Source organism: Phyllostomus discolor, chromosome 2 (genome assembly GCF_004126475.2).
Source record: "Phyllostomus discolor isolate MPI-MPIP mPhyDis1 chromosome 2, mPhyDis1.pri.v3, whole genome shotgun sequence".
NCBI classification, from domain to species: Eukaryota; Metazoa; Chordata; class Mammalia; order Chiroptera; family Phyllostomidae; genus Phyllostomus; species Phyllostomus discolor.
The window spans coordinates 55992425-56020401 of record NC_040904.2 but is presented as its reverse complement, the minus strand read 5'-3'; the positions used below and the strand labels follow the sequence as shown (position 1 = coordinate 56020401).

The 27977-nt window shown below is 35.4% G+C and overlaps 1 pseudogene; it reads right to left on the bottom strand.

Annotated features, from left to right (window-relative positions):
* Positions 1-4823: 4823 nt before the first annotated feature.
* LOC114515400 overlaps positions 4824-27977 on the bottom strand; it is a 104695-nt pseudogene continuing 81541 nt past the window's right edge.

Below are 27977 nucleotides of genomic sequence, written 5' to 3'. Positions count from 1 at the left end.
ATGTAAAGGCAAAATAAGCATTTTTTACATATCTAACAACCCAAAGCATTACCTTCCTGTAGTCTCTCTAAAAAGCTTCAATTTTTCTCATCAATAAAATAAATGTTTAAGATCTTTATTTTTCTAGTTAATGAAATCCTAGATGGTTTCAAATGGCTCATTTGTGCTTGATGTTTGCTAACAAAACTAACAAAAATATCAGTTATTAAAGCAAAAAAGATGATGAAGTTCACTAGAAAATGTAAAAGAGAGAGAGAAAGATCTAATGTAAATCTGAGGAGTGCAACAGATCAATGTGCCATTAGGAGGGATTGCAAGCCCAATAGTCTACAGGTTCAAATAATGTTAGAACACATGAGAACTTTGTAGTGAAGTGACTAGAAATGACTCACAGTCCTGGACAATTTCATTGTGTAATTGATAAGACCCATGCCTAAAATCTTATACTCAATCATTTATCTTCCAGGGTGCATACATGAAGCAAACAAACCTACATGCATCTGTCAGGAGAGTCTGTGATATGCAAAAAATAGCTGACTTCAACTGTGGCTGACAAAACAACATCAGCATCTTGGGAGCTCCACTTTACTTGGTCTTCACTCAGGGGCGCAGGCAAAACAGGCTTCATTACTGAACTTCTGTACCTGCTGAGGCAGGAAGGAGTACATAAGGTTTCAACATTTTCAGATAAAAGTAAACAGATCATATGTTTTAACTTGCATTTTAATTAATTCATGTTTTCATTCATGTTTTAACAACTAGCTTTAGAAACTGTGTATTACAGTTCTGTGTCCAGAGGAAAAATAATCACAATTTTTTTCTGAATAATATTTATGACTATTATATCTTATGAATTGATTTATTTTGTTTTATTTTATTACATGATCTTTGATATATAAGAATTAAATTTATTTCTGTGAAAGAAAGGTATTGATAAATTTAGCACACACAGGTGTTTTGTGACTTCGCTGTTATTTTTCAAGGTTTGTATAATTAGGGCAAATCTCCTTGTCTCTAAGATCTACTTCTAAGATCTTTCGATTTCCTTATCAACAAAATCCTACAGAGTTTTAGAGAGACTTTCTCTTCTTACTTTACATTTACTTCTACTTCACTGGCAAAAAGATAAGAAGTTTAATGTATAGAAAGATTAAGTAAAAAAGAATTTCACAGTGCATGTTAGTGATCAATTTGAAATCTATTATATTATTTTTATATCTAATATGACATATATTTTATTTCAGACAAACACAGATAATCCCCACCCAGAAAAGCAAATAAGTAGTAATAATAATCACAATCATAAATCAAAATCTGTCAGACCAAGTCCAATTTATCTATTTTCTTTCTTAAATCTCTTTTTGCATATCATATATTTGGCTCTTATAGGCTAATGATAGTAATAGAATTTAAAAAATAAGACAAATGTAAAATATGTCCTGAATTTAAAAAATAAGACAAATGTAAAATATGTCATGTCATAGTCAATACAGTGTCTAAGATGTATCACATAAAATATTTGTCAGCAAATTGCAATTTAATCTCTGCAAGATTCTCTGTACTGGAAAAAACAGATGTTCCTGTGTTTGATGAGCTGCAGAACCACTGCCTGCATCCACTGCCTGCAATCAAGACAAAACAAGCAGCAAGGAAGTGAGATTGACATGTGGCAAAAGCAGCCACTTAGCAAAGAATTTATGTTCTACCTTCCTTGAGTATTCTGTGAGGTTCTCGTAGCAAAGCATCAAGAAAATATTCATTTCACCTGAATTTAAATTACTGATTTGCTTAATTTATTTCCCCTCAAGATAAGAGAGAACATATTAAATGCATGCAACAAAGGTTTGTACTTTCCTTGATACAAGTAATACAAGAATGACTGCATTCTCCTTATTAAAATGCAGAGTTTGGAATGAAAGATAAATGAGTTAAAAATTAAAACTCTCTTTCATATTCTTCTTTATTTCCTAGAATCAGTTACTACTTTCAGTTTTGTACATGTTTACAAGAAACAATGTGTTTCATTCCTGTCTGTAAATATGTAGATATATATCACATGTAAGTGAAAATGTTTGTGTTTATGTATGTTATATTCAGAATATAAATAAGTAGCTTTATAGTGTGTTTATTTTTGTGCACATTATATTATTTCTACAATAAAAAAGATCTTAGATCTGTGTAAAGTACAATACTAAGTTGATATTAAGTCAGTATGTTCTGATATGATTGGACCAGTTCCTAAAGTGTGGGAATAATTTCCATACTAGTATGGTCAGCAGCATTTACCTCAAGCCCTCCCACTCCCCCCAGCCAACTTGCCTCTCACTAAGGAAAGAAACTCATGATTCAGTAACCAAAAGATTAACACTTGACCTTCAGACAAGAAGGAGACCTTCATAATCTTTAGTAGTGGCATTATTATTTCAAGAGCTTGAAACAACATATTTATTTCTAATTCAAATGGCATGTTATCATGTGAGCTAGTGGTGATTTCTGCTCCTTCAGAAGGTGGGATCTATTCTTTCACCCTTTACATCTGGACTTGGTCTATGGCCTGAAATTACCAAGGGAATGTTGAGAAATGAGATGCCAGCAAAGACTTAAAACAATGACCCATTGGGGTTTTCCCTTGCGTGCTGTATTTGAAATCATAAGTAAATTATATAAAGAAGCCCATAATACTGTAGTATAAGGTAAGGAGCACACGGAAGAGAAGTGAGCACCCCATGTCACAATATACTAACTTCCAGAGATAAGAGGGCAGTCATTTTTGATTTAGCTCACTGGCCAGCTGTCTATAGTCACAGATGGAACTCAATGGGAGTCATTTGAATTCCCTCAGACTAGAAGAACCACCTAGCCACTACAAAAATTATGAGCTAAGTGAAATAATTTGCATTTTTATTAAGCCAAATACATTTTTTAAGTTTTTCAATTTTAGATTTTTGTTTTACACACCAAAATCTGATATATGAACTCTTATCTAGGAATAGGGCTCTGCTGTAACAAAAACCTAAACCATTGCATTGTTTGTGTTTGTGAGTTGATAATATCTGGAAAAGCAGCAAGGAAATTGTTCATAGAGCTCAGAAAAGTGATAAAACTGCTGTGTTAGCCTGGAAAAATGACCACCTGTAATCTATAGTAGTGGAAAAACTATTTAAACTGCTGCTTGTGGTAAAATGAAATACAGAAATATACCCAAGGAACTTGAGAATTTGGCTGCATAAGTTGCTGGAATTTAATAAAGAGAATTTTAAAATATTTATATCTTTGTACGAACAATAGTACCATTTTTCTCAGATAATCTCTCTTTGCCCCTCTAGTTATAACTTCTACCCTAGGTTTCACTAGGAGGCTGAGCCGTGTAGACAACAAATTATTAGGTTACTTTCCTCCCTGACTTGTATTAGATTAAAAAAACTTAGATGCATTGGCACAAAATGAGAAAACAGGAGGACAGTATATTTAACACCATGGCTCTTTTCCTGTCAAGACACAGATTAATGATAGAGCTTCACTATCACAGGTTATAATTTCTGTCCCATTTACAGCTATAGCTCCCTCTCCATTTTTTTTCCCTTTTCTGCCTTTTACCCCACTGGGTGTTAACAGGTTCCTACTGCTGCTAGCCCAAGAATGTTTTAAATCATTGATGGATTCATTTTAAATATTCCTGGGTTTCCTAATGGGACCCTGAATGATATGTCAATTGAAATATCATTAATAATATTATTAAATAATAATACCAGTTAGAAAACCCTTAAAACTTTGAATTACTTTTGCAGGTCTTAGTTTATGCAATGCTTTGTAGTAAACATTATAAAAGCAGGTTTATGATGCTACATACTATTTATTTTTCTTGTAGCTAAAAGGGAAGAGGAGATATTTTCTCTATTTATTACAATGCCTTTTTTATTAAGCTGTTAACAGAACCCACAACCTTTCAAGGACAAATGGTTGAATTATATAATTAACACAGGAGGAAAAAATGCCAGCCTAAGAAACCCAATGAGGATTATATTGAAAAATAAAGGACAGAAAATGATTATTAACAGATGCCCAAAGTATGGGCACATCTGGTTTTCCATTTAAACATCATTGATACATTTTAAAACAAGTAAATATAATATTAAAAAACATTCATTTGTATAAAAATAGTAAGAAAAGCAAGGGACTGAAACAAAAAAAATCAGATTAGGTACCTCTGTGGAGGGCAGGGATGTGGCTGAGAAGGATTTCATGTTTGTGCACACAAATATGCGTACTTTGGTGTGTATAAATAAGATGGGTGCAAACATGTACTCAAGAGAACATGAGAAACAATATGTAAACATTACCCTACATCGACTTCAAAATTCATGCTGAATGTGTTGAACTGAAGTATTATTAAACAAAGTTGAATTTAACATTGGATCAATCTTTTTTTTCCTCTCTCTGTGCCTGATTTTCTTGGCAGCATAATGCCAAACATAGAAGGTCATTGAAAATGCTTGCCTGGGCAAAAGAAGACAGTGCTTAGGTATGAATGGGAGACGTGATTTCCTTTAAATAAATACTTAAACACAGCTTGGTCCTATAAGCACCTAGGTCTAGGTTGTGGCAAACTGCCCAGCCAGTGCCCCAAGAAAATGTGGGGATTTCCCTTCTCCCTAATAAATGCATGGAATCAGGATGCCAGGGTTCTTGATCTCATCGAGCCTGTTCTAGAACCCTCCCTAGCCTTCTATACAAGATATGGTTTGGACAAGGACATTGGAAGTTCTGGAATAACAATGGTCTCTAACAGTTCAGTTACATATGGAACTCTCTTGGGCCTGTGTCTAGGTGAGGGCACAGAGGGGATACACCTGGATGACTTTCTTCAGCTCCTCTTACAGGACCAGCAGGAAGGTGTGCCCATCCCCCTAAGGATGCTGGACCAGGTGGTTTTGAAAAAGCTTTCCACTCTCATCCTTGAAGATCTTTTGCTAGCAGTATATGGCCCCCTGTAAATGATGTCAGCTCCTTGCTGTCGTGATTGCATCATCTGTCACTTCACAGTGTCAAAAGGATAGAACAGGCCAGCCACCACCATCACTGTGAGAGGGAATCATCCATCTTACCATGACGTGGGTGTTCTTGGGGTCAAGGTATGTCTTTGGCTATGTGGTACAGTCTGAAGTCGGTGGCCTTGTAGACAATGATGGCTTGGTACAGGCTAGGTACTGTCAGACTTGGCAATCTTCCCCAGAGTCTTCCAGGCCTTGGATTTCCCACTCAGTGCCCAACTTCTACACGTTGGCCACCAGACAGTTCTGGCAAAATCCAGAGGGAAGGCAAAGTAGAGGGAAGGACCTAGCTGCACCACTGGAGGCCATGTTGCCAGTGAAATATTTGCTTCTAGAATTGCCTGTGCTTGTCCATACTCCTGAGGAAGACCTTCTTGCATTTCTCCTTGTAGGTGAAGTTGAAGGCTTGCTTGGAGAAGTAACAGATGACCTTGGCCAGGTTGTCCCTCCAGAAGGACAGCACATCTTGCTTCTTGGTGATGCTCATGATACAATCCGTGATGCCCTTGTACTGCTAGTCAGCTGTGATCTGCTTGCTGGCAAGTTGCACCTGTATCAGTAGTTTGACCACTGGGTTGGGGCCAGGGCTGCCTTGGAGATAAAGGTGTAGGAGGGCGCAGCCAGGGGGCCCTCAAAAGCAGGGTTTGTAATCGGGTCCAGAACTCAAGGTATCCAGGAAATATTAGAAAGATATATGGGATGTCCTCACCCTCCACCACAGGTGTGAGTTGGGGGAAGGGACACATGGAACAGGGTCATTGAGAGCTGTTTTGCATAGCACAGCCTTGCAGCTAACTTCTGGTGTGGTCATTTAAAACATCCATAACCTTTAACTGGTTGCACAGATGTGTTAAATAGCTGTGGCCAGGCTCTGAGCCAAGGGGATGGAAGGAACTTCCCCCTAAGATGTAACTGGGAGGCAACTCCCCCTAGTTACAGCGCCTGCATGAGAGCTTGGAGATGATTGGCTCCACGACATGGGGCCACCCCTGCGCAGACTCATGATGGCAGCCCAGAAAAGCTGAAAGAATATTTAAACCCAGACTCGGCAGCCATTGGAGAGAGGACCATGCGGCTGCAGCCATGTAGAGAGCCACGTGGCTGTGGCAGTGGAGAGAGGACCACGCACCTTCAGCCATGTAAGGAGAACCATGCACTTTTGGCACAGGGGGACCCCCCACCCCACCCCGCAGCCATGAGAAGAATCACTGTGAGGCTTTAGCAAAGAATTACCATGTGGCTTTAGCAGAGAACCACCACGCAGCTTTAGCTGGAGATCCCGGCAACACAGCTGATGGTGCTGGGAACCGAGGAAATCCTACCAGCCGAGCATGGATTACTGGAAAGAACCAGGGGCTGCCTGAGCCACGGACTTCTATTTCTTTTCCTCAGATATGGTACCCCAGACTGGGAAAAGGGGGGAAGGAAGGACTGTGTGTGTTTGTGGCTGTTTTAAGGGACTTTGGGATTTTGACGAAGACATTAAGTCATTACTTTTAGTCTGTATAACTTGAATAAATAATTCCTTTCCTTTTCACCAATCTCTGACACGGAGAGCTATAATTCTCTGGTGAAGGGAAAGGTGAACCTAGTACAGGGGGACCCTAGGAGAAGGGGAGATCAATTTGGTAGCATTGTGGGACCCTCTTCCCTGGTGGTCAGTTGGGGAGGATCATGGGAGACCACATGTGCAGTAGCTTTAAAGTAATACAACTACTTGTCATGTGCAGTAAAAGCCCACCAAAACTAGCTAGGAAGGATCTGCCCTGTAAGAATAGAGTCCCTCCAGCTCATGAGGTCAATCTCTGCTTGGAGTTGGCCTGCTCCCATGTTCTCTGCTATAAACTCTGGGTGTTCGATTCAATTCTTTGTCCCAATCACTAAGAACCTGGTTACCTGTGCCCACCTGTGACAAAGGTGGCAGCACCTCCGGGTCAGGATACCTTTGGCAAAGGAGGTGATGCCTTCAGTCCTAGTGGTGCAGGCGGAGGGGGACTGTAGCAGGCTTAGAGCCCAGTGGGGAGGCAAAGAGGCAGAGGGCAGAGGGTGGAGGGTGGGCTCTGCTGCCTTCAAGATGCTGCTGCCAGGAAGGAAAGGAGATCAATCAATTTAAAAAAAATGTAGGTGAGACTCCAGAGGTTACAGGTAAAATTTTAATAACATAGGAATAATTATAATACTATATTCTGAAAGTGACTAAAAACACAAGTTTCCAATTAGGATTGAAAAGCATGTTTAACAATGGAAAATGCTACATATATTTTCTAGGGAAAAAAACAACAACACAGTAGCAGATAGATTGTCTGATGATGTTAACAAATACTTTTACCCTTATACGTTTGACCAACTGAAAATTTGGAAACAGACGAGAATTTCAGCAAAGACAATACAGTCAACACAGAATTAACTAAAATACATTTGTGTTCTTACTAGAGAGAGAATGCATTGGGTTCTTTACGTTGAGGGTTTTTATCTGTTTCTAAACACGGGAATATTAGTGGAGGTCTCAGGGGAGGATTTAAATAGAATATTCCTCAGCTTTCCAGGTGTGTCCTTTGTTATGCTGATACATCAAAATAAGCGTATAAAGGGGTCAGGGCCATTCTCCGGTCAATTTCACCTTCAAAGAATGTCACCCTAGAGGGATCAGGACCAATGTGGGTTGGCCCTGGCCTGATGCGGAATGTGTAAACCCATTCTAAGTTCAACTGTCTGTCTCGGTTTTCCTTATTCCAACTGTTAATGAATTCTCCTAGCATCTTATTAAGCTGCCTCAAAAATTCAAGTTGTCCAAATCTGATGTTCTGGTCTTTCTTCCTCCTCTCCTGCCACAAACACAGACTTTCATATAACATTTAGTGGGAAACTCATTCTTCCATTTGCTCAGGCCAAAAACTTTGGAGATATAGTTGATCTTTTTTTCTCACACCCAAAATCAACTTCATCAGGAAATCCTGTTGCTTGTACCTATAAAATATACCCACCTTTTCTTGTGAGTACCCCAGCAATCACCACACTATTGTCCATGTCCATGAGTTATTTTAGTTGGCAACAGAGAAGGGTGAAATTTAAATTGTTTAAAAAAGTATATATAATTTACAAGTTTTTGAAATTAAACCTAACTCTCACAAATTTTTATCTTTTCACTTTTCCTGAATATTTTATTAAAATATACTTGACCTTTGAGTAAAAAATTATAACATAATAATATTGTGAATAATAACGAGAATGTTATATTTTAAGGAGATCCACCCTTTCATTTTTTTTAAATTTACTAAAATTGTTACAGGGTGCAGCCAAGAGGAGGGACCCCAAATGGGCATTTGAAATGGGGTCCAGAACTCAACATGTCCAGGAGATTTTAGGATGTCCCCACTCCCCCCGCCCCCAGGTGTGGGTTGGGGAAAGGGACAAATGGAGCAGGGCCATTGAGAGCTGTTTCGCATAGCAACAGCCTTGCAGCTAACCTCTGGCGTGGTCATTTAACATATCTATAGCCTTTGACTGGTTACATAGATTTGTTAAATACCTGTAGCCATGCTCTGAGCCAGAGGAATGAAGTAACTTCCCCACCAAGATGTAACTGGGGGGCAGATCCCCCGAGTTACAGCCCCTGTGTGGGAGCTTAGAGAAGACTAGCTCCATGACATGGGGCCACACCTGCCCAGACTCATGATGGCAGCCCAGTAAAGCTGGAAGGATACAGGAATGCTGGCAGGTGTAACTGATTGTAGGAGGAGTCAGAAATGGGGCTGCAGAGGAGGATTGGTGCAGGGATTCAAACAGGGACATGGCAGCCATTGCGGGGAGAACCTGGCGGCTTTGCCAGAGTGGGGACCCCTGCAGCTTTAGAATGGGGAACCACCACCTGGCTTTAGCAGAGATCCTGGTGACACAGCTGATGGTGCTGGGAACCGAGGGAGTCCTACCAGCTGAGCATGGATTACTGGAAAGAACCAGGGGCTGCCTGAGCCACGGACTTCTATTTCTTTTCCTCAGATTCGGTACCCCAGACTGGGCAAAGGGGGAAAGGAAGGACTGTGTGTGTTTGCAGGTGTTTTAAGGGACTTTAGGATTTTGATGAAGACATTAGGTCATTACTTTAAGTTTGTATAGCATTAAATAAACATTTCCTTTCCTTTTCACGAATCTCTGGCATTGAGAGACCTCTTTCTTATAGACGGCGGACATAACGAACCTGGGGTTTTCTTTCCGGTAATAGTATATTGCCTTTGGCCCCCTTCTTGCTGTTCTGTAACAAAATGTCATCACTATAATAGATGCAGATAATTTTTATAGTATATAAAATATACTATATATACTTATATATAAATATACTTATAGTATATACTATATACTATATAAATACTATATATATACTATATAAATATACTATAAGTATATAGTATATATAGTATATATAAATATACTTATATATTATATAGTTTAATACTGAGAGATCTTAATTTAAATATTGCCCTTTATTAATCATTTGGCACCAAGACCCAGGCTATGATCAATATTGTGTTGAAATAAATAAGTGGGTAGAAAGAAGGATGAATAGACGGTGATGAGAAGATGATTTTATTTTACTTATTTTACTACTCTGCCGCATTCAGTGGAAGCTGCCCTTCCAGCCCTGCTACGGCGGCAGCTGCTCTGTGAGTCACACTGATACACAGCAACAGCGTAAGGAAGGAGATAACGGTTTCTTCTTCTCAGTTCTTTTTAAATAACAGTCATCTTTCCTACAAGTTTCTGAAGACATTCCTTTACATATCATTGACCAGAATGAAGTCCCATGCCTGTGAACTAAGCAGGGTAACGATGTTGCCACAAAATGACCTTAAGGCAAACTCAGACCCCATCCTTGAGATGGAAACTGAGTTATCTTTCCATAGTGGGGGGCAAATTGGGACCTGTAAGCGAAGAAGGTAAATTTATTTTAATGGACAACCATGAGAGACTGCTGCAGGCAATAATATAAAAATGCATACAGTTATATGAAATACAAGAGAACTTAAACAGTAATTTACTTGATATAGTAGAATTTTGTAATTAATACAATAGTTTTGGCATGATTGCTTAAAAATTAGTAAAATTAGTATAGTTATTAATGGTGAAAGTGCCAGATGTTATTGGCAAAGTCTGACCTCAGTCCTTGAGCTTGCCTAAGAAATAATTCAGAGCCCAAAACTCAAATACAAGCAAAAGGTTTATTTGGAAATCAGAGAGGTAGAAGAAAGTGCTAGCTGCACTGCATGGACTCGTGAGGTAAGTTACAGAGGTAAAAGAAGGGCCATTGAAGCGTAAGAGAAAGAAGGCAAAGGTAGACACGTTGAGGGAAGAAAAGAAGAGAAGAGGCACAGGCGTGCTTGAGAGAGAGGAGGGGGCTCACACAGGGCCCTTTTCTTAACCAGGTAGAGGCTACAACTGATCTGAGAGATACAAACTCATTCACAGTTTCCATAGTGGCTGAACCAGTCTGCTTTTCCACCAACAAGTGCACAAGGGTTCCCATTTCTCCACAGTCTTTCCAACACTTGTTTTTTTAATTTATTGATGACAGCCATTCTGACAGGTATGAGTGTTACCATCAAAAATATATTTTGTCTGATATAAATATTGCTACCCCAGCTGGTTTTGTTTGTTTTCATTTGCAATAAATAAAAAAAAATAAAAAAATGACACTTAGGTTTCCAACAGCCTTCCTTCTCACCTTGATGGTCAGAATTCTCACTGATTTTCACAGACAGGTATTGTGGGGGCTCCTCTTGCTAGCACTGGCACTTCAGGCTGGGAAACTGTTGTGGGGCTGGTAATTTTTTCCCCTGATCATGAAACAGAAAGGTTCACAGACAAAATTAAAATGCCCCAATCATGAAGTTTGTAAGTACCTTTAATACACACAGTGTGAAGCAATGGGAAAGAGATGGAACAAGTTAACATTTAGTATGAAGTGCCAGTGAGTTGGAAGGACTGTACTACCTGAATCTGCACCATACAACATTTAATTGTCATGTCTCTTTGCTTTTCCAGTGATGACGTGGTTACCAGAATGAGAGTTGAATTTCAAGCAAGGGAGCCTACCCCGCAGATATGCCCCAGGGTAAATGACATACTCCTGCTTTATCAGACAGACACAGGGCAAGTTTCCCTGGCTTATAGCTGTAGTTTGCCATTTAACTTGCTGAAGAATGATGGTTTTGTATGACTTTCATGGGCATAAAGCTGTCAGGGCCAAAATGGGTGTCATCAATGGGAGGCTCAATTAGGACTTCATGAATAATAAGTGCTTTATATGTCTTATGTATATTTAATATATCCTGTTATTTAGTGCCTCTGGTACCTCATGCATATTTAGTACCTCATGAATAATCAGTATGCTTAATCCCACCATCCTCTTTATGTTTAGCTCACACATGCTCTACATTCTGACTTCTTATCTATACTTAACACAGCTTATGAAATTCATCAATTTTTCTTTGCTAAAATCAAATACTCTCAAACAATACAACGAAGATCTGTCCTTCAGCTGTTGAACTCTGAATTGCTCTAAACTAGCTAAAGTAATCAGGATTTTTAAAACATAAGAAAAATAGTACAGGGTGAGACAAAAGTATGTTTACACTTGTTCATATGGAAAATGATGCAATACTTAATAAATAATAACACAAGAATAAACTCTGTTTCTATACTCACAGCTATACCTCTACTTTTGCCCCACCCTAAGTATTGTTCTATTTTCATGGATGTATGTGTAAATAGACAAATAATTAGATAGCTATTAAAGAGCTGGTTGTATTCACACAATTATAAGCAAATAGTAACTATATAGAAATTATTTTAATGTGGAAACATGGGAGTCACAAAATATAAATTTGTGAAAGGATTTCAATTTCTTTTTTAAAAACTAACTTAAACTTAACAATTATATTATCTCAAATCAGTTATTCTTTAAAAGGTCTAAGTTTTCAGAGACACCAAATTATCTTATAAAATTAAATGTATGGGTAAGTTGTTCAATTTTTACCCTTTTATTTCTTGAAATAAAAATATATTATTACATATCACCAATTTATTTCTATGCTTTATTTTACTAAAAATAATACTTTCAAGCAATTTTAAAGTGTGATATGTTGTCCTCAAAATAACTTATGCAATTATATGAAATCTGTGGGTAATACAATGTACAATGTGTTCAGTTTGTACTACTTTAAGTATTACCTAAATTAATGGGTAGGACTCAGTGTATGTCAACATTTACATATGCAGTCTGCGTGTTATACCGTCTTGACCATGTCAATTGGTAAAAGTGAATAAATTTTAGATTATGGATCAGTGTCCTGATTTGTGAGTAGGCATATGTTGGGGATAAAGAAGTAATGATGGATAAGCTTCTCTCTATATCCAGATACCAGCAGGGAAGGAAGAAGGCGGTGATGCACCAGCCTGAAAGAAAGTAGAACAGGAAAGAGGTGACCATGTCACAGAATGTGAATTTTAAATTGGCAGAATAATATACACATGAGGTACTTTACTTTAAATGGCAGAGCTGCATTTATTTTTCAATGTTAAGTTGTTTACTTTTGCAGCTATCAGAATAAAATTAAACAAGTTATAGGCAACAACAAATTTAATTTTAGTTGAAAAGTCGAATATGGGAGTGAAGCAGTTGAAGCCTTCAAATTATCCAAAGAACAATAAGTATGAACTATCTGGCAATTGGCTATAAATCTTCAGTTCCAATCATTGTAAACATACTGGTATAAGATTATTATTAACTGCCCAATGAATGGCTATATTTAGCCATGAATTGATTTAAAACATATCAGAGCCTAGGAACATGTTTCGGTGAATGTTGGCAAAGTCAAGTCATCCTGAGATTGTCAGTGTGGTGTTGCTATGAAGAATGAATAGTTGGTTTCTTGTTTACCAACGATTATTTTTAAATTATCTTACAATAAGCACTTGTAAAGTCTGCTTTCTGCTAGTATATATCTCTTTAATCACTTCTTATCAATTTAAGAGGAGTTCCACAAGACAACCAAAATCAAACTTTTTCATGCTATAGTTTTTCATGTATGATTACATGTGAAGTAGGAGTCATTTTAGTGAGATATAATTGCACGAAGTGTATAGATCTGAAGATTTAACACCATGGGTTGTGCCCTATGCTCACCCACGTAGCCAACACTCTCCAGCAGATGCAGAGACTGCTGTCACCAATGTTCTGTGTCCCTTTCCAGTCATTCCTCACTCCCGCAAGACAACACTCTTCTAATTTCCATCATCAAGAGTATTTTTCTTGCATGTGCACTTGAAATAAATTTAACTATTCAGTATGCATTCTTCTGTCTTTGTTGAACATATTCTGTGGAGGCAGAAATATCTCTGTGAATTTCAATTGATAGTTCCTTTTAATTGATAGAAATCATTTATCCCTTCTCCTGTTAATGGACATGTGAGTTGATTCCAAGATTTTACTACTATGAAAAAGTTGCTATGAAATGTTTGTGCAAGTGTTTTTGTGGTATATTTGGAAAATTGGTCATAAATATATGGGTATGATCCTGAAATATATATTCTGTTCCAATAATCTATTCATTATCTTTTCACTTTAACTTTATGATACCTTGAATATACATATTGCTGGACTTGATTTCCTAAAACTTTAGTGTTGATAAAATATATGTTTTTGATTTTTTAATAATGTTCTTGCCACTTTTCAGGTCAGGGTTACCCTGAGCTCACAAAAAGAGTTGGAAACTTTACCTATTCTCTTTTCTGGAAGTTTTTTCTTAGCTGTTTGTTTGTTTAAGATCAGTATGTCTTTCTTAAATATTTTGTAGAATTAAATGTGAGGCCATCTAGGCCAAGACTTCTTGGTGAAGAGATTTTCTTTTGGAACTTATTTCTTTAACACATATGGGGATATTCAGCTTGTCTTTCTTCTTGGATCAGTTTTAGTAAGTCGTATTTTTCAAAGATCATACCTATTTCATCTATACTGTCAAAATATGGACACAAAATTGTTCATAATATATTTTTATTCTTTTAATATCTATAAGATCTTTTCACTATTTTCTTCATTGTTGATATTGGTAACTGTATGTTTTTTATTTCAATGGTTTCTAATTTTACCTTTATTATATCCTTTCTCTTATTTATTTGCATTTACTTTCTTCTTATTTTTGTCTTCTTGAGGTGATAATTCATTCATTGAGTTTTAAATTCCTTAATTTTATAAGATAAGCAGTTTTAGTTGTGTCCCACAGTTTGAAACATTTTGTTTTATTAATGTTTTCAAATATTTATAGTTTTCTTGTTTCTTCTTTGACAAATAGGTTTTTAAAACATCTTTAGTTTCAGTGGCTTGGAATATCTGGATTATTTTTCTTTGGATTATTAATTTAACTTTGTAATAGTCTGAATCATATTCTATATAATTTTAATATTTGACATATATTGAGAATTTTTTGTGTTCCAGTATATAGTCCATCCATGTACATTAAAAAATAATACATCTTCTGTAGTTGTTGGATTGAGTGAATTTTATGTCTGTTCAATCTAGTTGTTTTACAAAGTGCTGAGAGAGAATGTTAAAGTATCCAACGATGTGTATAGATTTGTGCACTTCCTCTGTTATCTTGATCAGTTTTTGTTTCATGTACTTTGAAGTTCTGCTATTAAAATGTTCTGTCTTTGTTTAGTTGATCTTTTTATTATTATGAAAGGTCTCTCTTTATCTCTAGTAGTACTTGATTTATGTTAGCTTTCTATGGTATTAATGTAATCACTCTAGTTTTCTCATACTTAGTGTTTGCACTAGTAAAGCTAATTTCTTATAGATAGCATATGGTTAAGTCTTGCTATTTTAAAATTAATCATGACGATCTTTGCCTCGGAACTGGAGCATTTAAATCCATTTATATCTAATTAAGTTGTTTATATAGTTGTATTTAAAACTATGATCTTGCTTTTTTAAAAAATAAGTATTTCGTTTTTCTTTTGCTGTTGCCTTCCTGCCTTCTTTGATACTAATAAAATATTGCATATATTCAACTATTTCTTTTCTGTCTCTTTTCCTTTTAGTTGTTGTTCTAATAAGTACATCATATTTTTTAACTGACTTTTTTAGCATTTGTTTACCATTTCAATTCTTTCTATAAATTGAAACAGTTAACTGGTGTGGTAAGGTATTTCATTTGTCATTTGTTGCTTTGCTAGTCTGCTAGCAGTAAGTTCTCTCAACTTTAATTTATCAGAGAAAATAATTTGTATAAATTTAACTGAATATAGAATTTTAATATTACTTTTATGTATACTTCAAAAATGTAATTTCATTTCCCTTTGTTTTGCTTTTATTATTGGCGAGAAATCAGTCTTGTTGTTATAAATGATTGCTTTCTCTGTGTGTGTTTTCTTTAATGACAGACTTTAGGATTTCTCCTTATCTTTAGTTCTCAGTTATTGGGCTACTATGTGCCTAGGTTTGCCTTTCTTAGTTAGCTACTCATATATATGGATTGATCATTTTAAGTCATTTTGGGAACATTTCTTCCATTATTTTTTTAGGTAATTTTTTGTCCAATTCTCTCTCTCCTTTCCTATGTGACTGCAATTATAACTTTGTTAGTTTATTTGATATTTTGCCATATCATTGTCTTTTGTACATCTTCTTTATTTTAGATAATTTCAGTTGATAATTTTATACTTCAATGATTTTTTTGTACTGTTCATTTTGTAGTTTTATATTTAGTTTTGATTTTAGAAATGATGTTTTTCTATTTTAGAATATATTTTTTCTAGTGCTAATTTTGTTGCTGAGATTTTCTGCTTTTTCTCTCATCTTTCCATCTTTTCTTGTGAATATTTGATAAACATTATAATTCTTTTAAAGTCTTTCTATACTAGCTTCAATATCAGAGTTATTTGAGGAGGTAGTTTCTGTTAATTTTCCCCCATTGTACATTCAAATGTACACTGTACATTTTTTGCTTCTTCAAATTTCTTATAATTTTAAATTAGGTATTAGATATTGTATACAATATAACAGGGTTGTCTAAGCAACACATTTTTTTTTTTCCATTTTGTTTTTCCCAAGAGTACAAGCTTTTTTTAGGACTAGTGGCTAAGGGAAAAGTTGCTCTTTCTGATTTGTATCAATGATCAATTTGTTCTGTTCCTGAGTGACCGATTTAAGAATATTTATCTCAGGTTTACACCTGTTTTACTTCACTTATAATATTTGGTCATGTATTTTTCAGTGTGTATAGTTTTAATATGATTCCATTTGTTTAAATATAAACATAACAAATATAAAATACTTATAAGCTAAAGTATTTCAAACTATCAGAGTATTAATAGTTCCTTAATGTGATTGCATGTATATAATATACTTTGTTACCATAACCTCAAATGTATGGTTTTAGTAGTATACATGAAGAAGCATTCCTAACAGCAGCAGAATAGCAAACCTCTAAGTAGACAAATGTCATTGCAGGACCTAGGGATACTTAGTATCAACAGTTCTTAAAAAATAAGGAAATCACATAAGATTTCTTTAAAAAATGTTTCAATATTTATCAAAAGGTTATGTGTGTGTAAATGTAAACGTGTAAGGATATAATTCATTGGCCAGCAAAAAGTACTGTTGCAAATAATGTTGAAAGAGTTGTTAATGAGCTGGAAAATTAAAAGTGTACAGAGTATAAACCATGCAAATTTTCAATGACCTGATTTTTTACATTTTTGCCAAATTACAAAGACAAAAAAAATGAAAAGAGTCGTTTTAAATGTTACTGGTGTCAATAGGATAAAGCAGTGTTTACTTAGAAATTGCTTTATTACCATTCATGGGGACAAACTATGTTGATGAGAAATTGTGAAAGAGAAAATAAAGATGAATTTGTTTTTCTGTAAACTGATATTTAGACTTATTCATAATTATACTTACGTTGCATTCATTAACTGCTTATTTATTGTGTGATCTCAGCTTAATACTAGATTACTAGGAATCTTTAAAGCCTGATGTGCAAAATTATTTGTTCTGTTTTGAATTCAGAAATGCTGAGGTCACCAAAAATCTATCACCAAAAATATATATAGAGAGAAAGGATGAACAAGAATTATGAATTAGAGAAGAGGAAAAAATAGAGCATAAGAATTGTCAGTATTTCTTATAGATTTCTAGAATTCCCCATGGGAGCTTTTTAACTACAAATTTAACTTCTTTAATATATATGGCATTATTCCAATTATCTTTTTTTCCTTGGATGATCTTAGGCATTTGTAGCATTCAAATGATTTGTCCATTTAACCCAAATTGCCTCATTTATTAGCAAAAAGCTGTGAATTACATGTACTTGTTATTCCAGTAATCTGTAAAATAAGTAATGTTTCCTTTTTCATTTGTGATATTGATAAACTGTGTCACTTCTCTCTTTTTTCCTGATCAGTCTTAGAATTGTATCAATTTCATTAGTGCCAAGGAAATAACTTAGAAATTCACAGATTTTTCTTTATTATATATTTTTTCTGTTCTCTATTTCACTGTTTTCTGCTCCGCCAAGTACTATTTCTTTCTGCTTGCTTACATTTGTTCTCCTTTGCCTATTTTTGTGTATGGATGTTGCTATAATGGATGTGATATCTTCCTTCTTTTATGACATCAACTTTAGTTCTGTAATTCTCTATATGTACTGCTCTGCCCCAACATTTTGATATTTTAAAATTTTTATTCTGTTCAAAAACTTTATAATTTCCTTTTGCAGATTTATCTTCACCCCTGAGGTATTTATAAGTGTGTTACTTAGGGCACCAATGTTTGGAGCTTTTCCAGATATCTTTCTATTATCAATCACAATAACTGTTCTTTTGAAATTCTACAAGGGCATAAAGAATAAGAGAACACATTGGCTATTGAATGATAAAGAAGTTATTTAATCAGTAGTGTACATTTTTATCTTTGATATAAATACTAATATATGACTTATGTAGTAATTTTGTTTACTATAGCTCCTGGATTTTATTAAAACATAGTACAAATATTTTTAATTAATTAAAATTATTTTTAGATTTGAAAAGAAAGAGAGGTGAGATTGAAGATATTACAGGTGTAACAAAAGGCTAATCCAAAGGCTCAAAGCCTAAAATAAATAAAATTGCCTACTGTTTTGAGATCATGGCAAGAAAATTTGTATACTTACTGATTAATAAATATGTTGTGCAAATAAAAGTTGAGAAAATAGTGCAGAGTAAATTTCTAGTAAGATAAAATTGTGCCACATTTGGAAGTGTTTATATGATAAAATAAAGACTTAGGACTGATGGAAAACATCACAAACAGCAATGAGAAACAGGACAGGAAATAAGAAACACTAGCTGGTAAAGCATATTTCTCTCAGACTATTCACTTAAGTCAAAAACATTTATTTATTTGCTTATTTTATTATTAGTATTTTGTTGTTGTTCAAGTACAGTTGTCTCTATTTTCTCCCCACCACTCCCCCCACCTCAGCCATCCCCACTTCCCACCCTTGATCCTACACCTCTTTGGTTTTCTCCATGTGTCCTTTGTACATGTTCCTGAAAAGAGATTCCCCTTCCCCTCATTTCCCCAATTATCCCCCCCCCCAATCTGGTTACTGTCTAACCAGTAACCAGTTTGTTCTTAATTTCAATGTTTCTGGTTATGTTTTGCTTGCTTGTTTGTTTTAGGTTCCAGTTAAAGGTGAGATCATATGGTATTTGTCTTTCACTGCCTGGCTTATTTCACTTAACATAATGCTCTCCAGTTCCATCCATGCTGTCTCGAAGGGTAGGAGCTGCTTCTTTCTTTTTGCCCTATAGTATTCCATTGTGTAAATGTACCATAGTTTTTTGATTCATTCATTTACTGATGGACACTTAGGTTGTTTCTAGCACTTGGCTCTTATAAATTGTGCTGCTTTGAACATTGAGGTGCATAAGTTCTTTTGAATTGGTGTTTCAAGGTTCTTAGGGTATAATCCCAACAGTAAAGTTGCTGGGTTAAAAGGAGTTTCATTTTTAGTTTTCTGAGGAAATTCCATACTGTTTTCCACAGTGGCTGCACCAGTCTGCATTCCCACCAATAGTGCCCTAGGGTTCTCTTTTCTCCATATCCTCTCCAACACTTGTTTGTTGTTTTGTTTATGATGGCCATTCTTTTTTATTATTTTTTAATTTACTTTTTTCTATTTTTTTATTTTAATCATTGTTCAAGTACAGTTTTCTCCCTTTTACTCCCATTCCAGCCCACCCACCAACCCTCCCCACTTCCCTCCCATTACCACCCTCCCCCTAGTTTTTGTCCATGTGTCCTTTAAATTTGTTCCTGTAAACCCTACCCATTCTGCCCCTGATGGCCATTCTGAGCAGCGTGAAGTGGTATCTCTCCACAGTGGTATTTAATTTACATCTCCATGATGGCTAGTGATGCTGAGCATCTTTTCACGTCTCTAGTGGGAACTTTAGAAATAAATATAGCTGCACTTTGGAAAGCAACCCATCAATAATTTAGAGCTAGAATCACATAGAAGTAAAGTTTTTGTACATTCAGTCTAAGTACTTTCATGGTCATTTTCACAATTTTGTTCTCATTTTTAAAAATTTTAGTTAATAAAAGGGTAGTATAATTAAGGCATCAAAATAAATAATGTATTGATTCTTATAAAATTTCAAACTATAAAAATTAAAAAGAAAACTCAGAAATCTGCAGGATCTTTTCACAAAGGCATTTCTGAGGCTCACTAAATCTTTTTGACAAAAATTATTGCATTTTATACCTCATATATTTTTAATGATGCATGTTAATTCCATCTGTTTGACTAGAAGCATCATATCTCTTCATGACCATGTTATTTCACATATATTACTGTATATGAAGATTCAGTTAAATTTTAAATCAATGTCATCAGATGAAAGTCATGATCTCTTTTTTTCAGGAAGAAACGAGGTATGCTTTATTTTCTATATTCTAAAATCTGCATGTTTTATATTCTATATTTCTATGTATTCTATATATATTTTATATATTATAAAAACTATACTTCCAGGGGTTGTTATTAATTATTTGAAAAGTGAAACTTGCTTCAGGGTTTTTGGATCTTTTGAAAGCTTTAACATATGTAAATTTTAAAAATTATCAATTTTTAATCCTCATTTTTAAAAATTATATTCTCTTTTTAAGTAAGGGAACAGGTAGAGGAATATAATAAGATAGATTAAGTCATTTTCTTTTATTACATATGTGAACATTGGGACCATTGGATATAAAGCAGCTGTCTTACTGAAAAAGAACACAAAAGAAAGTTATGACTTAAGAGGTATGAATTTTTTTTGTATTTTCTTCAGCCATATCCACCATTGTCATAAACTTTGAGAAACAGCAGTGCATGTGATCAAAATAAATATTATGATAAGACTCAAGATGGTCGCATCTGTTACTGAAGGAGTTACTGCTATAGAAACTCCCCTTTGTGTAGAAGTAAATGCATAGCCAAACCAAATATGTGAAACAAGTGTTTTCAGACGTGACACAATAGCCAGCACAAGGTTTTGACCCCTGAAAGAAGGAAACAAGCAGGGTGGACCACAGCTGTAGCATTTCACTTCCTGGAGGCAAGTTTCAGGTTGTAGTTCAGGAAGGGCAATAGAAACACCATCTAGCAGTAAAGGAGGCAGCGATTTGAGTTGACAGAGAGAATACTAAGACCTAGTTATATGCAGTGAATTAGGTAGAAACCTTAGAAGGGTTTCATCTTCCTCAAGGTGATAAATTCACAACACACTAAAGATAGCTCTATTCACTTGAATCAAAAAATCTCAAAGGGTCAAATTGATCTCAAATTACTTATCTGTGTGAATGAACACAGGTACACATTATTTAAATTCCCCATTAAATAAATAAAATTCTCCATTGATTTATGTAAAATTAATAATATTTGGAAACTGATAAGATTCTCTCCTTGATGAATCTTTGACCAGACTCATCTGAACTCTTATTTTGACTAGTCCTGAAATCCTGGCCTTCCACATCTTTCCTTACAGAGTCAGTTCTGATAAGAACCATATTTTGTCAGTTTAACAAGAATTCCCACCCTCTGTAGATATCTGATCAAATTCCACATCCCTCATGTGGTTATCGGATCATTCTATCTGCCTTTGTCAAGGATCCTGTTAACTTAGTTTAACCAGAATCCCCTTTCACCCTGAAATTTTGCTCAGTAAACTTCCACCCACCATCCCCACTGTCTTAGGGACAAATTCCATCTTTCCATATTGTCTTTGGAATTAAGCCCAGTACTATACTGAGGTCTCTTTTTTCTTTATTACAATAGTTTTTGTTAATAAAGTCAATCTTCACCACTTTTACTTCTGTCTGTTTCTGACTTTCTTTGATTAAAAACCAATGAAAATTCATTGGGCATAGCTATCTGCACCTCCAAACTTCCTCTTCAAAACAAATGAGGAAATAAGAAGGGACAGGTAAATTCTATACAAAAGTTTGCCTTCAGCACAACTGAAAGAAAGAGAAAGCTGAAAGTACAAATTAATAGTGAGTGAAAGGAAAAAAATCTCTGATCCCAGCATGAAATTTCTAATGCTACTACTGCCTTAGCTGTACCCTGGCACAAGGCTAAGAAGAGAGAGAGCCACATGAGAAAAGCTGTGAGAAAGATGGAAGATGAAGTCTAGCAAAGGGTGACTTGGCACACTCCACAGAAATGTAAATTCATCCTCTACCCATTATGTTGGTGAAGCTTCCAGACTTATCAGAGCAGACTTCATGAAGAGGTTGCAAAGTGTGTGTGGTTTAAAGGATCTGGTGCCACTTGCAGAAGCATACACCATGTAGAAGTAGGAATGATTTAGAGAACAGGCATATGTAAAGGATCAGTTTTGAAATGTGTAACATCTGGTGGAGGGAATGAGCATAAAGTGAGGAAAAGTGTCCTCACTGGGTGGTGAAGATAAAATAAGAGGGTTCACAATCCTTCCTCACCATTAAAACAGAAGAGCAAATAGATTCACAACCCACTAAATTATTTGATATATATGTTGAAATGTTTTCCATTGATGAATTTTTATTGGGTAACCAGAAAAAAAGTCACTTTGGGTGAGATAGAGTGAATAGAGAGGGTGGGGCTTGGGGGTTATGCTGTTTGGTCAAAAACTGCTGAACAGTCAATGTGGTTTGGGCAGGTGCATGTATAAATCACCCATCATGAAATGGACAAATACAGGAAAAGAGCCTTCCAGGAATTCACTGAAGCTGAATGCAGCCTTCACAATAGCACCAGCTGTTTCACTGATACAGATGGTTTCCTAGAACATTCACCTAATGCAGGAAGCCTATCTACAAGGGGTCTGCCCTCCAGAAGATAATTCTGTTTTGTTTTTGTTTTTGTTTTTGGAGATATGTGTCTTAGTTTTGTCTGCTGAAGGGGACTAGAATTAGTGACATTCTAGTAGTATTTACCACACTTAGTCTCAAACCTCAAACATTGGTTTCTAAGTTTTATTCTTTGATAAAAGGGTTTAGAATTCCTTGAAAAAAATGGCTGATTCCCAGGGTTTGGTCAGAGAAGTATGAGGTAAGCTAGAAATATAACATGGTGCCAGAAAATACTAGTTTTGAAAAAAACAATGGAAGAAACGGCAAAGAGAAGTAAGAGCCAGCAAGGAGGGTCAGTGGCCAACACTGAAACAATTCAAGCAAAAAGATAAATAATTGCAATATTGGATTATGATAGAAAGAAAAAAAATAATAGCCGTGAGTCTGTTCTAACTATGTCATTGAATAAATAAATAAATGAATAAACAATAGATTTCCTCATAGAGCAAATCTTGCTACCACTGGGATCTTGCTACCATTGATCTGATAACCTAGAGGACTACTATGTTACTGACAGATGGGGAACATCCATAGTGTGGGTGCACTGGAAAAGGGGATGATTCACATCCTGGTGAATCCTGAGCAGGTCAGCAGGAGATCTCATCTCACTACCTCATATGGAAAGACACACAATTTAAGACTGAGTTGTCAGCCTTGGCTGGGTAGCTCAGTTGATTAAAGCATCATCCTAATACATCAAGATTGTGGGTTTGATCCCTGGTCAGGCTCATACAAGAATCAACCAATAAATGCATAAATAAGTGGAACAATGAATTATGTTTCTTTATGTTCTTTCCTTTCTAAAATCATGTAAAAAGAAACAAATTGTTTCTGAACTTTTCTTCTATATTTTCAGATGACCATGGGTAACTGAAACTAGAAAATGAAACTGTGGGTAAGGGGGGTTACTGTATACCTCATAAGATATTTTTAATAACAAGGGGGAAAGTAGTGAAACTGTAGTGGAAAAACTCAGCAGGTAATACCTTAACCATGTCAAGGACACATACAAGAATGCGCATAGCAAGTTTATTCTTACTGGCCAAACACCGGAAACAATCCCACTGACCAGCAATGTGAATAGGTATATAGACTGTATATATTTATAAAATTGAATAATACTTAGCAATGAAAAGGAACAATTGATTTATATATCCATATAGAGGAATATTAAGTGTTTTATTCACAGTGAAGGAGCTAAACACATGGTTATGTTTTAAACCTGAAAATTTTGTCCTGAACAAGACAAAATGATAATGATATATAGCAGATTTGTGGCTAAGAGAGTGGAGTAGGATGGCAGAGAAAAACAAACTAATTATAAATTGCTGTGGAGAATTTTGGAGTTTTACTAAATTTTATATCTTGATTAGGATAGTTGTCAAAACTAGATATTTTTCTCAAAATTTATCAAATTGTATTATTAAAATTGATGAATATTTTTGTAAGTAACTTTACCCTAGAAGGCAGAATTTTTAAATTGCTGTCCATATCCACCTACAGTGCCTTGTCAAATGATGCTAAGCAAAACGACTTTCTAAAAAAAATTGACATGAAGTGTGTTGAAATAGATTATTGCACATCTGGAGGTTTCTTGAAGTTTTAATTTTCTTTATTTACTGAAAAAAATTCCATCTACATTCCCACCAGGCACATCACTGTGTGGAATTTTTCTGAGAATATCCTATTCCACTCATTCACGACAATGTTAGTAAAGTCATATTAGTATTAGTCTTACTCTGCTAAAACAAAATAATAAATGATAGCTTTGAAAAGAAAGATGAAATATGGAATGGGAAAGAACACTGGGAGGTTATTTGGTGTAATGACAATTTTGTAAGCAGAAAACTGAGGTTTGGAGATGCCAAAGGGTAAGCCAGGTGGGCATCCATAGATACCAGTAGAAATGTCAATGAAACTCATCTTTCCTGAATTAATCAAATTAAACGTTTACTGTATTTTATACCCAACTATGCAATAAAATTTTATATAAAAGAAGACTCAGAACTTTGGATTCTACAAGTGACATTTTCAATTAGGAAGATATGGGAAAAGTGTAACAAGATATGTGCATCTCTTTAAATAAAATGTGACATTTAGCCATTGATATATGTTTTAAAGGGGTTTTTCTACTCAATGACAGGAAGGCCAGAATAGCCTAAGGCCAAAATTGCACTTTCAGAAGGATGGTTGGTAAATATTTCTTAGCACGCTAAATGTATGTACAATATTTCTTTACTAAATACTTATATATTTGATTTTTTTACTTTAAATATACTATTTCTATCTAAATTATATCGAGACTCTTGATGGATATAAAGGTTGATCTCTCATGAAATGCCTTCTAATATAATAATTTTGGTACAGTTTTCTTCTGGGTTAACTCTCGGTGGGGTAAACAGTTTAAACTGGAGTGGCAGAAAATTATTACACTCACTAACAAGTGGGCTTACTCACATAAAGCTCTTTTGGAAGCAAACAGCCTACTATTCAATAAAGGTTTCTCCCCCTGCAAGAATTCTTTTTGTGTCTATTAAGCCACTGCTAATCACCTTAAGCTGTACTACGTTTACAAAGGTTCTTCCACTCTGTGGTTTCTTCACTGGCTATGAAGACCTAAACTCTAGATAAAACCATTACTGTGCTTACCAGATTGATGGGTTTTCTCCACTTTGCAGACATTTTCATAATTAGTAAGGTGATGTTTTTGAGAGAAATATTTCTTTTCAGAAGTCAGTTATAGAGAATTATCCTTATCTGATTTGTTTGATGAATCATCAGTTGTCATTTTCATTAGGAAAAATCATTATAAGATGTAGGGTCACAATTTCGCTATTTCATAAATTCTCATAATTGTCTTGGCAAGTGAAGGATTTGATATAATGGATCAAATAGACATTGAACTAAGTTTTTTTTCTGTATGCCCTTCTTTGGGAGGTTTATTATTCTAAGTGTGTCTCTGTCATTGTTACCCCAGATTGTAAAATGACATTTGCTTTCAAGATAATTCTAATTCATTCATCAAGTCATCTGACTTAAGGTCCTCATAAGAAACTATTCCAAGGACTCTTAGGGTCCAGTCTTTGAGTTCTTTAAAGAATAGTTACATATTTTTTATTTTAAAAAATATTCTTGCCTGTGTTTTTGAAGTCTGATAAGTCTCCTTCAAAAATCACCATATACTATTGGATTTTCTCACATTTGTAATCCACTCTTATGAAGTTTTTAGAAATAAAAAATTCAATAGTGTCCATGTGTGACTGTGCTTTAAAACATTCTCATAAAAATACAAGTCTAATTCTGTGCAATGGGTTTTTTAAGAATTCAATATTCTTTTTTCTGAAATTTAATGAACAACACTGTTATGCTGGGTTAAATATTAAAGTAGAACATATTTTGTGTTCCAGGGGAAGACTTTGTCTTATTTTCCTGAGTATATGTCCTTAAATTTTCAAGTCAGAAAGAGGGGAGCTATAAGGATCAGAATATATTCAAAGGCTATACTTCAACATTATCCCTGTATAAACACCATTATAATTATTTCAACAACTTACTATTTAGAGCATTCTAAGAAGATAGCAAAGAAATCAAAAGATCCAAGTAGGAAAGAAAGCAGCTGCTATAGTTACAAGAGTAGTCAGCGAAGCCTCCCCTAACACATAGTCTCAAAGGGTAAACTGTTGCTGCTTTCTGAGAGGGAGTGTATATTTAGTGCTTGTATCTATGGAAAAAGTGAAGAATAACTTTTTTATAGCTTCTCTTCCTTGATCAGATATTGACAGGGAAATTAAGAGGTGCTTTTCAGTTTTTCTCAGCAGTGTTTTCTAATTGCCCTACATGACACTGTTTTACACAGATAGAACAATAAAGAAATCAGAAAAAAAGACAAAAAGGAAATTAAACCTGGGAATTCCTTGAGATCAGGGACCATGTATAGTTAGCCTTTTGCTATTACTCTTAAGCTCTATGTGTTCAGAGAGTATTGACCTCAGTCATATCTTTCAACATTTAATAACAGTAGAACAAAGTAAATGATCATGCTATCGCTCACTCTATGAGCAGGATAAAATGACCTTAAAACCATGTATATTATATAGCAGTTTAGGAAATAAAATTAAACATAGGGGTGCACATATGAGGAAGTTGTTCAGAATGTATCCAGCCATGTAAAATGAAAAATAGAGACATTTATGAAGAAGATGATACAAAGGACATTGTACATAGGACAATGAAAGCCTCAGTCCCCTTCAAAGTAGGCACCTTGGGACATCACACAGTTCTCCCAGTGGTTCTTCCACTGTTCAAAATGCTCTGCAAAATCTTTTGTTGGAATCAACATCAGCTGCCCCGTCATAGTTTCCTGAATCTCATTGATGGTCTGCAATCTTTTTCCTTTCAATGTACTTTTAGTTTTGGTGAAAGCCAGCAGTCACAGAGTGCCAAATTTGGGATGTAGGGGGGCTGAGTCACTTGGGTGACTGATAGTTTCACAAAAAATTCTGTGCGAGACATGATAACTATGAGCGGGCACATTGTTTGTAATGAAGCCACCAATCACTACTTGCCTGTAGTGCAGCCATTTTTGTCATATTACATCTCTCAACCAACAAAGAACATTGAGGTAGTACTCCTTCTTAATTGCTTGACTTGGAAGGGTGTACTCATGATGGACAACAGTTCCCCAATCCAAAACACTGTTAATATGGACTTGATATTGCTACGACTTTGCCACACCTTTTTGGGGGGTGGAGAAAAAGGTGACTTCCACTGAGATGACTGGGCCCTTTGTTTCATGGATCATAATCCTAGACCCACAGTTCATCTTTGGTCATGATCTTCTTGAAGAAATCTGGTCAATTGGTAGAGATTTGAATCAAGTCACTAGTAAAGGCAACACAATGTTATTTCTGCTCTTGCCAGAGCAGCTAGAATTTTGCTACCACATATTTCATGCCAAGATCCTGTGTCAAACATCTTGGACCATAGTAGTTTTCTGGAATCATCGGATCAGCTTCTAGTTTTCGCACTGTCAGTCACTTAATCTTTTGTTGATTGCAGCCCATACACCTTCAGCATTCCTAGGTGTCCTGCTTGGTGTGGGCCCTTCCAGAACATGATCACTTTCAACAGATTCTTGACCATCTTTGAATCATTTGTGCCACACTTTTATTTGCACTGCACTCGTTGCAATGTTCCTGAAAGCCTTCTGAATCATTCAAATAGTTTCTGCCTTGGAATGTTAAAGCTTAACACAAAACTTGATGCAGATTTGTTGCTCTACTCACTCAGTCATTTTGAATATAATGACCACACAGGCCACATGCTCACTTAATGGCATCTATGGCTCCCACTGACTAGTACAGTGAAGTCATCGTTATTAACACATGCACATTCCAGTCCACTCCCCTTGGCTGCCAGTTTACATTGATGTTGCGCAAACCATTCTTCTTATATTATCAATGGCTGGACTTTTTCTGGACAGACCTTGTATTCTTTCAAATTAT